Source organism: Populus euphratica, unplaced genomic scaffold (assembly GCF_000495115.2).
Source record: "Populus euphratica unplaced genomic scaffold, PopEup_1.0 scaffold261.1, whole genome shotgun sequence".
Classification (NCBI taxonomy): domain Eukaryota; kingdom Viridiplantae; phylum Streptophyta; class Magnoliopsida; order Malpighiales; family Salicaceae; genus Populus; species Populus euphratica.
Genome location: NW_011500146.1, coordinates 278,768 through 291,223, shown reverse-complemented (window position 1 = coordinate 291,223; position 12,456 = coordinate 278,768). Strand labels below are relative to the sequence as shown.

At 41.2% G+C, this 12,456-nt stretch overlaps 1 long non-coding RNA gene across 1 annotated transcript; it reads right to left on the bottom strand.

Annotated features, from left to right (window-relative positions):
• Positions 1 to 651: 651 nt before the first annotated feature.
• On the bottom strand, positions 652 to 10,508 carry LOC105110784 (uncharacterized). The gene is made up of 3 exons (XR_839529.1): positions 10,496 to 10,508; positions 2,074 to 2,078; positions 652 to 780 (listed from the first exon to the last, which is right to left on the bottom strand). It is a non-coding gene; the product is annotated as an uncharacterized LOC105110784 (long non-coding RNA).
• Between the last annotated feature and the right edge of the window lie 1,948 nt (positions 10,509 to 12,456).

Below are 12,456 nucleotides of genomic sequence, written 5' to 3'. Positions count from 1 at the left end.
TTAACCAAGACAATAAGAGCGACAAAACACTATAACGAGGATACAATAGATAGACTTACTTGAAGAACCAAAAGAGATATTTCTTTTTAGCCCTCGTCCCTCGGCGACCTCCTCTTTAACTAGGGGGTTACGCCCATCCCATTAAAAATTATTTGAGCTTCCCCTTTCCTAAGATCCTAGACGTGGTACTAACGCATGAACTTGGTTACTGGTTTTACCGGTTGGCAAGTCAAGCAAGGAAAGGTCTGTTCATTTGTCTAGAAATCTGTTTTTGGCCTATATATCGATTGAACCAGGGGTTGGGCTCATGTTGTGTTGACAGACATAAGTAGGATTAAGAATAGGGGAAAAGCAACTCTACTTCTACTTCTGCTTATGTAATTTAATGAAGGACTATGACAAAAAATCCTTAGACGCTTTGTTGCCCTCTTGGCAGACTATGACCAATTCCAGATCATAAGGGAAAATCAGCTCTATGTGAAAAAGGTGCTTTGCATAAGGTCTAGTTCCTTGGGCACTGGATTGGCGATGGCATGAGTTAGTTGGAAGTTGGAGCAAGAGAAGGTGTGTGCAAGCCGTGGCGAACTGGGAGACGATGGGGGATAAGCCTCATTGTCTCACTGGCCGACATTGACCCCTATTATTTTGAGGTCATATCTAGTATTTAGAGTTTGCCTAGATTTGGTATCGCTCTCGCGGCCCGCACCGAAACAGTGCTTTACCCCTAGATGTCTAGTCAATTGCTGCGCCTCAATGCATTTCGGGGAGAACCAGCTAGCTCTAGGTTTGAGTGGCATTTCACCCCTAACCACAACTCATCCACTGATTCTTCAACATGAGTCTATTCGGACCTCCACTTAGTTTCACTCAAGCTTCATCCTGGTCATGTATAGATCACCTAGGTTCAGGTCTGATTAGTACTTAAAAGTGCATTTTTATCATGGTTTTATATCATCATTTTGCACTTGAAGTATCAATAACTCATTAAATTAAATATGTTTTATAATAATGTATCTAATAATATAAGATACCTATAATTTGTGGTAAATGTCTATTTTTAATGCAGGCCTATCACATAAATGAAAGGATTGATTGATGACTTGAAGAATTTAAATTGCAAGGATAAAGAGATGGCCAAACTTAGAAAAGAGATGTCGGTGCAATCCAAACCGGAACACTGTTCGGTAATTGGGTCATATCTAGAGCTATATATTTCAGATTTAGGTCCGGTAATTGGGTCATATCTGGAGCTACAGATCTCAGATTTAGGTCCAATTTATATGGATGGAAAGGTAAGACATAGGCCTACAACTTTCATATGGAGCCCAAGATCTAAAAAGGCCATTATCAAGTCCAAATTGTAGCAACAACAAAGAAGCCCGAATCTGTCTTCCAGCCCGAGCACTGTTCGGTATTTTGGCCATATCTGGAGTTCTAGAAGTCAAAATGAGCTGAAGTTTTTACACAAGAAAGCTGAGACAATTACCTACAACTTTCATGTTTACAACTGGCTCCAATTGTGACGGTATCAATGACATTTTGGGCAGACAAGAGAAGATAAGGATTGTCACCAAGTCAAAAGTTGGCCACCCACTTATCAATTAGTCATCAAATCAATAGTTCCCAATTTTGGCCTATAAAAGGAGGCATTTGCCATGCATTTAGGCATCTTGGTTTCTAGATCAAGATCATGCTCTTCCTTTCTCTCTTTGTATTTTTTGTAATGTTTATGCTTTGCTTTCATTAATGTTAAGTTTATGCCTTTCATTTCCTTTCCTTTACTTAATTAACTTTTATGTTCTTATTTTGTTTATCTATTTTGCTTTCTTTCATTATGTCTAGCTAAGTTAGTTATGTCAAGGTGAAAAGGTTACACTAATGGTGTAAGAATAAGTATAGTGTAAACTTAATATGGACTTTAATGTTTGATACTAACATGTTTTATATTTGTAATCTTGTTCACTCTTTAATACTTTGCTTGTTAAATGACTAATCTTGATTTATGTTGTATAACACTTGGTACAACAAATGCTTGGCACTTTCATAGCCCATAATGTATGGTATAACCGACACCTGAGCTATGAAAGGAACTTGATTTGTTGTTAACATAAGTTATAATCATGAATGCTTGACGAGATTTACAAGTATTAGCATTAATTGAATAAGATGACTAATGTAATCATGTTAACAATATATAATCTGATTGGAACCTCCTTTGTGTGTGGTTTCCAATTCAATAATAAGAGTTTATACTATACTTGTTTGATATACCATTAGTGGAACCTCTAACCTTGACATTTGTTATTATAATTGTTTAATCCTTACATTAATATTTCATCTCAAAGTTCTCATCATCTTCTTCTTCTTCTTCTTCTCTTTCTTTATTATTATTATTATTACTACTACTACTACTACTACTACTACTACTACTACTACTACTACTACTATTAATATTCCTTCTCAAAGTTCTCATCTTCTTCTTCTTTCTTTATTATTATTATATTACTATTATTATTAGTATTATTACTACTACTACTACTACTACTACTACTACTACTACTACTACTACTACTACTATTATTATTATTATTATTATTATTATTATTATTATTATTATTATTATTGTTATTGTTATTATTATTGTTGTTGTTATTGTTATTGTTATTGTTGTTGTATTATTGTTATTTATAATTTGTACAATTAACCTCCCTGTGGTTCGACCCCGGTCTTGCCGGGTTATTTATTACTTCGACACTCCTGCACTTGGGAGAAGACAACAATCTTTTCGTCGTGTCAGGGTCCATAAGTAGTGATAATTGCCCTATGAAGACTCACTTTCGCTACGGCTCCAGTGGGTTCCCTTAACCAAGCCACTGCCTATGAGTCGCCAGCTCATTCTTCAACAAGCACGCGGTCAGAGCCCCGAGCTCCTCCCACTACTTAGGAGCTTACGTTTTCATGTTTTATTTCACTCCCCGATGGGGGTTCTTTTCAACCTTCCCTCATCGTATTACTTAGCTATCGATCACCCAGGAGTATTTAGCCTTGCTGGTCCTTGCTGATTCACATGGGATTCCACGTGCCCCATGTTACTCAGGTCAGAGCGTATGCTAGTGATGCTTTCAGCTACTGGACTCTCTTCATCTAGGGTGCAACACTCCACCGCTTCGCCTAGCAGCACGACGCTTGTATTGCTCTATTATAACTCTATTTTGATAGTTTAGGCTGCTCCCATTTTGCTCACCGCTATTACGGGAATCGCTTTTGCTTTCTTTTCCTCTTGTTACTAAGATGTTTCAATTCGCCAGGTTATCTCTTACCTACCGGTAGTAGTTTGAAAAGTTGACCTATTTCAGGAATTTCGTTGCTTATTACGCCCTTCCTCATCTCTGGGTGCCTTGGTCCCTTCTATTTGATACGGCATCCCTTCGTAAGGAGATAGGCGCATTTCTCACTTTCTTTCTCAGTGATAGAATCTTTTTTGTAAGGAAATCAATTCTTCTTTTCTTCTTCATAAGCCGAGACGTATGTTAGGGATAGTCATTCAGTCAGTTTCGTGTAAAAGACCTTCTGGTTGCTTGCTATGGCAGGTCATTAGCATACACTGGATGTTTCCGGGATAGATTGGTACAGGTTGTTCGTCGAGTGAGGGGGGATCCTTCCTTCCATCATTCAAGACTCTTCCCCTCACATTCTCATCAATCATGAATACGTATAGTTTGGGATTGGCCAAACAAAATAGCATATTTGCCTGGGTTCGTACTTTCACGCATTGCAGAAGCGACTTCCTCAACCTTCGCTTCACCTCTCCCACTCTCATCATGAATAGGGACGAGAAAGGATGGGATCAATTTCCCTAGCTTGGCTCACGAGGTGATTAGGTTGGATTCAATCTAATTCCGACTAAGACACCCAACCCAAGGCAGGGGCTTCTTAGCTTACGAGCTTGCATTCATTAGGCCATGCGCGGGATGGGGAGACAAAAGAAATGTTGATCGTCAGGCTGGGAGAATAAGAAAGAGCTTTGATATGGTGGAGGTGGCTAACTCGCCTCTCTGAGAATGTTTGAGATGGGACCTGGGAGAAAGAGATGCCTTGGCACCTGATGAACCAACCAAATTGGTTAGCGGAATAAGGGACTGGTCTTAGAAATGCAAATAGAAGGCGATGCATTAGTTGGTTACGGTTCAAGTGCGGTGGCTTTGACCAAAGAGAAATCCTTGTTCTTGTTCTAGTACCGGTACTCTCAGTAAGTGTATTAATTGAGGTGTAGGCACAATTGACTTCTAGGAACGTCTAGTTCCAGTCTTTCGGGCCAAGCAACAGGTTAGTAGCGAGGGTAAGGTTACAGTTCAAGCTAAAGCGCTAAGGCTATTTGATTTATCTTCCTCAACTCTGCCTTTCTTTGGGTAGACCCGGGCTGCCCTTGCTATAAATCCCTTCTCGCCTTTACTGAATAGCCTTGCTAAGGAATAGCTCTATCTACTCCACACCGAACACAAACCCAATCTAAATCTTGAGATTTCACTTTGCCTGAGATCTGCATTCGCTTTCCCCCAGGTCACCAACCTTGTGCTTCCCTCTCTCTCCTTAACAGTCGATCCCCTCTGGGTCCTTAACAATCGAGTCTCGCTTCCCTTCCTCCAATCGGTCAGGAGAAGAGCGGATGGGTAAAAGTGGTTACTAAAGGAAATATGATCCCTTTACTTTTAGGGCATGTTTACATATATGGCAGCTAGATATGACAGCTCAACATTCACTAAACTAACTAAAACTAATTAGGGCTATCTAAACGGCTTCCAATTAAATAAACGTTTCAATTAGTATCAGGCCTGGTCACTCTCCTGCTTGCCACCAGTTTGGTTGCTAGTTCTTTGGACTTATGAATGAGGACAGCTGCTCGCCAATTAGGCAGTCAGATATGCCATATGTCTCTCTCGAGGCAAGCTTCTCCAAAATCATTCATGAAGATAGAAGTCAAGCCCAAGCCCCGGTAGATATATATGATTCTTCCGACCACGACCCATGCTTTTGGTTTATCTTGGATCTAGATCGAGGTCCGGGCAACCACAACGAGCAACCTAACCTACCTATCTGAAATCGTCCTGTCAGATGCAGCGAATGTGGCTAAAGTAGCTAAAGTTGTATAAATAGTGAATTGAGGATCTGGATCTGGTGAGAAGTATGCTAGAGGAAGGTTGAAGACTGCAGAGCGAAGGACAAGGTCAAAGACAGAAGGGAAGTAGGGTTACAAAAGCCGATGACAACAACGCAAGGCATATCCAAGCCGTAAAGCTATACTTAATGATACCTAGACATTGATCCATGGACTTAGTGAAAAATGCTCTGGACCCTTACCTTCCTTACCTTAATTAATATGATTGATTCAAACTTAAATCACATCACTAAAGCCTCTCCAAATGATATTCTTGCACATCCAGATACAAGTCTTGTCATTGTGTTTCCTTACATGATGTATAGACATGTCTAAACCTGGGTCTCTACCCAAACGACACTCGCACTTACACCCACACTCATGCAACCTTTTGCGTGCTGACTTTCTGCAAGTTAAATTAATCGTCCCCTGATGATTAGTCGTGACTCGTCAGGTCGACAGATAGTATACATCATGCATTGGATTATTACGTAGCACCTACATTCTTCAATCCAAACAAACTCATTTTTTAGCAATAAATCTTGCTTAGTGTTCCGAAGGCCCAACGAGTTAAACAAGTTCCTTTTTTTTTTCAAAGGCGATCCTTTTTTTTCTTTCCCCGGATCGATGACTCACTTGTTCAGTACTGCTAACTATTAAAGGAGGATGTCGTCCCCTAAGGACTACCAGTAGTTTCAGTTGTTGAATCTCATGCAAGATAGGTTGTGATTGTATTGGCTGCAAGCGGAATGAAGGTGTTATAGGTGTGTGTTGACCATGCACTCTCGTGTCATGTAATGTCGTATGTATGTATGATAGAGGTGGTGTGGTGAATGACCTCAATGCTAATAGTTATCCACAAGCCAAGGTTCAACGAATGAATGAAGCTATGATCTTGATAGAGATGATGGTCTTCCTTTGATGTCTCCAAGCCAAAGCCGACCAGGAGAGAATAGATAGGTGAAGCAACCAATAGCAGCCTGTTCTTGCCTATCGATAGATAGTAGGTTGCTTCCAAGCTCAAACCATTTGAAACTGAATTGCAACTTTTTTCTTTTTATTGATAGAGTGGTATGTATTCTCCGCCCCTCTAAAATAAAGTAGAGGGAGAGAACTGGAAGAAAGAAAGAAAAAGAGCAAGGGATTTACAAGTCTAATGGGAGAAGAATGGTTGACACGTTGACTACCTTCGAAACTAAAAAATCTAACCCAACATGACCCCCTGGGGCGGACCCCAACCGAAAGGCGCTAGATAGAGGCCAACTGCTTTCTTTATCTCGCTTGCCCTTAGACTAAAACCTTGCTGCGAGAGAGTTTTTCTCCAATGAGAATAAAAAAAAGTTTTTGGGCAAGACAAGAAAGGAACTCGCCCTTCACCACTATGAGATAAGAGTTGATTGCTGGCGATGACTTGGTGAAGGGAATCTATGATAGAAGGTTCTCGAACCGGAACTTCCAAAGACCCAATTTTTGGAATACACGTAGATCTACAAATTTAGTGTTTGAAGTTATTCTAGTGTGTTTCGATTTAGGGATTTCACAGTTCAGACAGAGACGTTGTTGAGTATGTGGCTTGACTTACTCCAAGGTGACTCGACGTTTCGATTGAGCTTTGATACATTTAGTGTATCTCTTAGTTGGTGCGCTGTAACTGAGCCACTGCTTTTCAGGGAGCTTAGATGCAAAATTCCTAAATCAAGTTTCTGGGGGGGCAACTATGGGAACGAGACTAAGCCCCCCTTACTCTAGCCTTTCTTCGGTACTTTTGTTAAGTTATGGCTTCTTTACAGGAGATTTCGAGGTTACAAAGACGTGTTCTGTTCTTGATACTTCTGATGAGACGGTACGTGCCAAGTGTTCGGACTCATCGGAAGACGGGTCATCACCGAGTTCTGTTTGGCCTCCAGGATTCTCATATATGACAACCGATGTTGCTCGTGACACTGAAAATCCTTGGCTTTTTTTCCAACCTCGCCCTTGCTCTCGTTCGTCGAGATTCCGTTTCAAACAACTGAGCAAAAAGGGTGTCGAAATCAATTTCAGGGACCATTTTGCCCTTCTTTTTCTGCCTTACCCACCTTGTTAACTAGCAAAAACCTTCCAATCATTAGAAACTTCCTCTTTGGTAAGAAAGAAAAAGAAAGGCTACTTACTAGCTTTGTGCTAGGAGCTTGCACGTGGGCCCAAGCTCTATAGGAAAGAAAATAGCATAGGCATCGCAGCGGCTACTCTTTTGCGTTAGGAGTTATGTTATTGTCGTTTAGTTTATTATTTAGGAGTGAAAAGGAAGATCTTTATGAGATGAACGCAATCTATATCTCTTTGGTTTATGAGATGAACGCAATCTATATCTCTTTGGTTAGGAACAATTCAATAGTTATAGCTTGCTTTAGGGGTCTTAACATCATATCACACATAGCGAGCGGCTACTACTTTCTTTGCTGCTTCGCTTTAAGAACAATAAGGTTTCTATAGAACCACATAGCTTACCCCGAAACTATGGCATTAATAGGCAGGGCTTCGCGGTACAGTAGGCAGGCTGTTGAATCCTTTACAAATGTTGCAACTACTTAAGGCCATTCAAACGAGTCTCCTCAACATCAGAATGGAACTAGCCCAGCTTTTCTATCTCCATCCCTTCCAATACTGAGTGATTTATTGCAGCAAGTTATTGCTAACTTGAGCATGAGACAGGGTACAACTTATTTTGCTGTTCTGTTAATATTGTGCAGAAGGCGTCAAGTACTTCGTTTTGCCCCTTGTCTGTCAATTCATCTTCTAACATGTCGAGACTTGGCGCATATTATGTATGTGTTTAAAGCTCATTTGCCGACTCGGGCCATGGATACCTTTACTTGACCTTCTTTTGAAAGATTTCGATGCTCCTTAACCCTTAATTCAGCTACTACCCTTATAATACTAATTTCATTACCTACTTTATCCTTTGTAGTGATTTGAGACTTTCTAGTTGAGGTCAAACAAAACCAACCATTACAGCTAGACCACTGCATTCCTATGTTTTATGGTTTATATCTTTAGCGATTAATGGAAGACATCTCTAATCTACCGATTCACCACTGAACGGTTTTGGCTTTCTTCTTCTACTCGACCAATATAGTAAAAGATATGTATGGTCTTGTTCGAATGCCTTTAATTTCACTGCGACCTTTTTCTATGAATTGCATCACTCAAAGCTTCTCCATTTGGTTCTTCAGATTGATTCTCAACCTTAGCATCCATCCGGATCAGATCCCTCTCCATTTCATTTGTTCATATTTTTCCACGGACTCTCGAGCTTTGGTGGATTTCTGAATGAAAGTGTAAAAAGTGTAAAATGTCCTCATATTCTTTCACGAGTTTATGGAGGCTGTTTTCCTTGGGGTGTTTTTGTAATCGCTACTCGATGAGCAGGAGGTCTGGTCGCCAGACTTGAATAATGGGTTGAGGAGATCTGGGCGTCCAGATTAGAGTAACTGGTTAAGATGGCCATCACTTTGGATCAGATCGTTAGATTGTGCTTATATTTTTCTCGAGTTTGCAAAAGTTGTTTTCCATGGAGTTTTTATGTAATCGCTACTCGATGAGGAGGAGGTCTAGTCATCATGCTTGAGTAAGGGGTCGAGGAGGTCTAGGCACCCAGACTTAAGTAACTGATCAAAATGGCTATAACTTTCGATCCGACCGTTGGATACGCCTCAAATTTTTTCACGAGTTTGTAGAGGTTGTTTTCCTTGGAGTTTTTCTGTAAACACTACTCGATGAGCAGGAAGTCTAATCACCAGACTTGAGCAAAGGGTCGAGGAGGTCTGGCCGTCCAGACTTGAGTAACCAGTCAAAATGGCCATGACTTTCGGTCTAACAGTTAGATAGCCCTCAATTTTTTTCACGAGTTTCTTAAGTTCGTTTTCCTTGGGGTTTTTCTGTAATCGCTACTCGATGAGTAGTAGGTTTGGTCACCAGACTTGAGTAACGGGTCGAGCAGGTCTAGGTGCCCAAACTTGAGTAACTAGTCAAAATGACTATAACTTTCGATCCGACCGTTGGATACGCCTCAAATTTTTTCAAGAGTTTGTAGAGGCTGTTTTCCTTGGGGTTTTTTTCGTAAACACTACTCGATGAGCAGGAAGTCTAGTCGCCAGACTTGAGTAACTGGTCAAAATGGTCATAACTTTTGATTCGACTATTGGATAGCCCTCAAATTTTTTCATGAGTTTCCGAAGGTTGTTTTCCTTGTGGGTTTTTCTATACCCGCTACTTGATGAGAAGGAGTTCTGGTTTCTAGACTTGAGTAATGGGTCAAGGAGGTTTGGACGCCCAAAATACAGTAACCGATTATAATGGCCATAACTTTCGATCAGATTGTTGAATCGTGCTCATATTTTTCCTTGAGTTAGTGGATGCTATTTTCCATAGAGTTTCTATATAATCCCTACTCAATGAGGTGGAGGTCTGGTCACCAGACTTGATTAAGGGGTCGAGGAGGTCTGGTCGCCCATACTTGAGTAACCAATCAAAATGGACATCACTTTCGATTCAACCGTTGGATAGCCCTCAAATTTTTTCATGAGTTTCCAAAGGCTATTTTCCTTGGGGTATCTCTTTAATTGCTATTGGATGAGCAGAAGGTCTGGTCGCCAGACTTGAGTAACGGATCGAGGAGGTCTAGGCACCCATATTAGAGTAACCGATCAAAATGGCCATAACTTTCAATCAGACCGTTGGATCGTGCTCATATTCTTCCATGAGTTTGCGGATGCTATTTTCTATGAAGTTTTTATAGAATCCCTACTTAATGAGGAGAAGGTCTAGTTGCCAGACTTTGGTAAAGGGTCGAGGAGGTCTGGCCGCCCAGATATGAGTAACTGGTCAAAATAGCCATGACTTTCGATCCAACCGTTGGATAGCCCTCATCTTTTTTAACGAGTTTATAAAGGCTGTTTTCATTCAAGTTTTTTTGTAATCGCTACTCGAAGAGCAGGAGGCCTGGTCACTAGTCTTGAGTAACGGGTCGAGGAGGTCTAGGCACCCAGATTAGAGTAAGTGGTCAAAATGGCCATCACTTTTGATCAGACTATTGGATCATGTTCATATTTTTTTCCAGGAGTATGCGAATGCTATTTTCCATGGTGTTTTTATGTAATCCCTACTCAATGAGGAGGAGTTCTAGTCACCAAACTTGAGTAAGGGGTCGAGGAGGTCTGGGTGCCTAGAATGGAGTAACCGGTCAAAATGGTCATAACTTTCGATCAGACGGTTGGATCATGCTTATATTTTTCCACTACTTTACGGATGCTATTTTCCATAGAGTTTCTATGTAATCCCTACTCTATATTTTTCCACTTGTGTTAGGGGTTGAGGACGTCTGGGCGCCCATACTTGAGTAACCGGTCAAAATGGTCATGACTTTCGATCTGACTGTTGGATTGCCCTTAAATGTTTTCATGAGTTTCTGGAGGCTGTTTTCCTTGTGGGTTTTTATATAATCGCTACTCGATGAGAAGGAGGTCTTATCGCCAGACTTGAGTAATGGGTCGAGGAGGTCTAGGCGCCTAAATTAGAGTAACTAGACAAAATGGCTATAACTTTCGATCAGACCGTTGGATCGTGCTCGTATTCTTCCACGAGTTTGTGGATGTTGTTTTCCATGGAGATTTTATATAATCCCTACTCGATGAGGAGGAGGTCTGGTCGCTAAACTTAAGCAAAGGGTCGAGGAGGTCTGGCCACCCAGACTTGAGTAACTAGTCAAAATGGCCATGATTTTTGGTTTGATAGTTGGATAGCCCTCAAATTTTTTCATGAATTTTTGGAGGCCATTTTCCTTGGGGTTTTTCTGTAATCGCTACTCGATGAGTAGGAGGTCTGGTCACCAGACTTGAGTAACGAGTCGAGAAGGTCTGGGCACCCAAACTTGAGTAACCGGTCAAAATGGCCATAAATTTTGATCAGATCGTTAGATCGTGCTTATATTTTTCCACGAGTATGCGTATGCTATTTTCCATGGAGTTTTTATGTAATCCCTACTCGATAAGGAGGAGGTCTGGTAGCCAGATTTGAGGAAGGGTTCAATGATGTTTGGCTGCCCAGACTTGAGTAACTGGTCAAAATGGTCATGAATTTCCACGAGTTTCTGGAGGCCATTTTCCTTGTGTGTTTTTCTGTAATCACTACTCGATGAGAAGCAGGTCTTATTGCCAGACTTGAGTAATGAGTCGAGGAGGTCTGGGCGCCTAAATTAGATTAACCGGTCAAAATGGCCAAAACTTTCGATTAGAGCGTTGGATCGCGCTCAAATTTTTTCACAAGATTTTGGAGGCTGTTTTCCTTGGGGTTTTTATGTAGCTACTGGATGACAAGGAGGCCTTGTCGCCAAACTTGAGTAAAGGGTCGAAGAGGTCTAGCTGCAAGACTTGAGTGAGGGGTCCAAGAGGTCTGGCCACCCAGACTTGAGTGACCGGTCAAAATAGCCATGACTTTCGATCCTATCATTGGATAGCCCTCATATTTTTTCATGGGTTTGCAAAGGTTGTTTTCCTTAGGGGTTTTTTTTGTAATCATACTCGTTAAGAAGGAGATCTAGTCGCTAGACTTGCGTAATGGGTCGAGGAGGTCTGGGCGCCCAGATTAAAGTAATTGGTCAAAATGGCCATCACTTTGGATCAGACCATTAGATCGTGCTCATTTTTTTCCACCAGTTCATGGATGCTGTTTTCCATGGAGTTTTTATGTAATCGCCACTCAATGATGAAGAGGTCTAGTCTCTAGGCTTGAGTAAGGGGAGGAGGTCTGGGCGCCCAAACTTGAGTAATCGGTCAAAATGGCCATAACTTTCGATTCGACCGTTGGATACCCCTTAATTTTTTTCACAAGTTTACAAAAGTTATTTTCCTTGTGGTTTTTTTGTAAACATTACTCGATGAGTAGGAGGTCTCATCGCAAGACTTGAGCAACGGGTCGAGGAGGTCTGGGCGCCCAGACTTGAGTAGCTAGTCAAAATGGTCATGACCTTCGATCTAACTGTTGGATAGCCCTCAAATTTTTTCTTGAGTTTTTGGAGGCTATTTTCCTTGGGGGCTTTTTGTAATCGCCACTCGATGAGCAGGAGGTCTGGTCCCCAGACTTGAGTAACGGGTTGAGGAGGTATAGGCGCCCAGATTTAAGTAATTGGTCAAAATAGCCATAACTTTCGATCAGACCATTCGATCATGCTCATTTTTTCCATGAGTTTGCGGATGCTTTTTTCCATGGAGGTTTTATGTAATCGCTACTCGATGAGAAGGATGTCTTGTCGCTAAACTTGA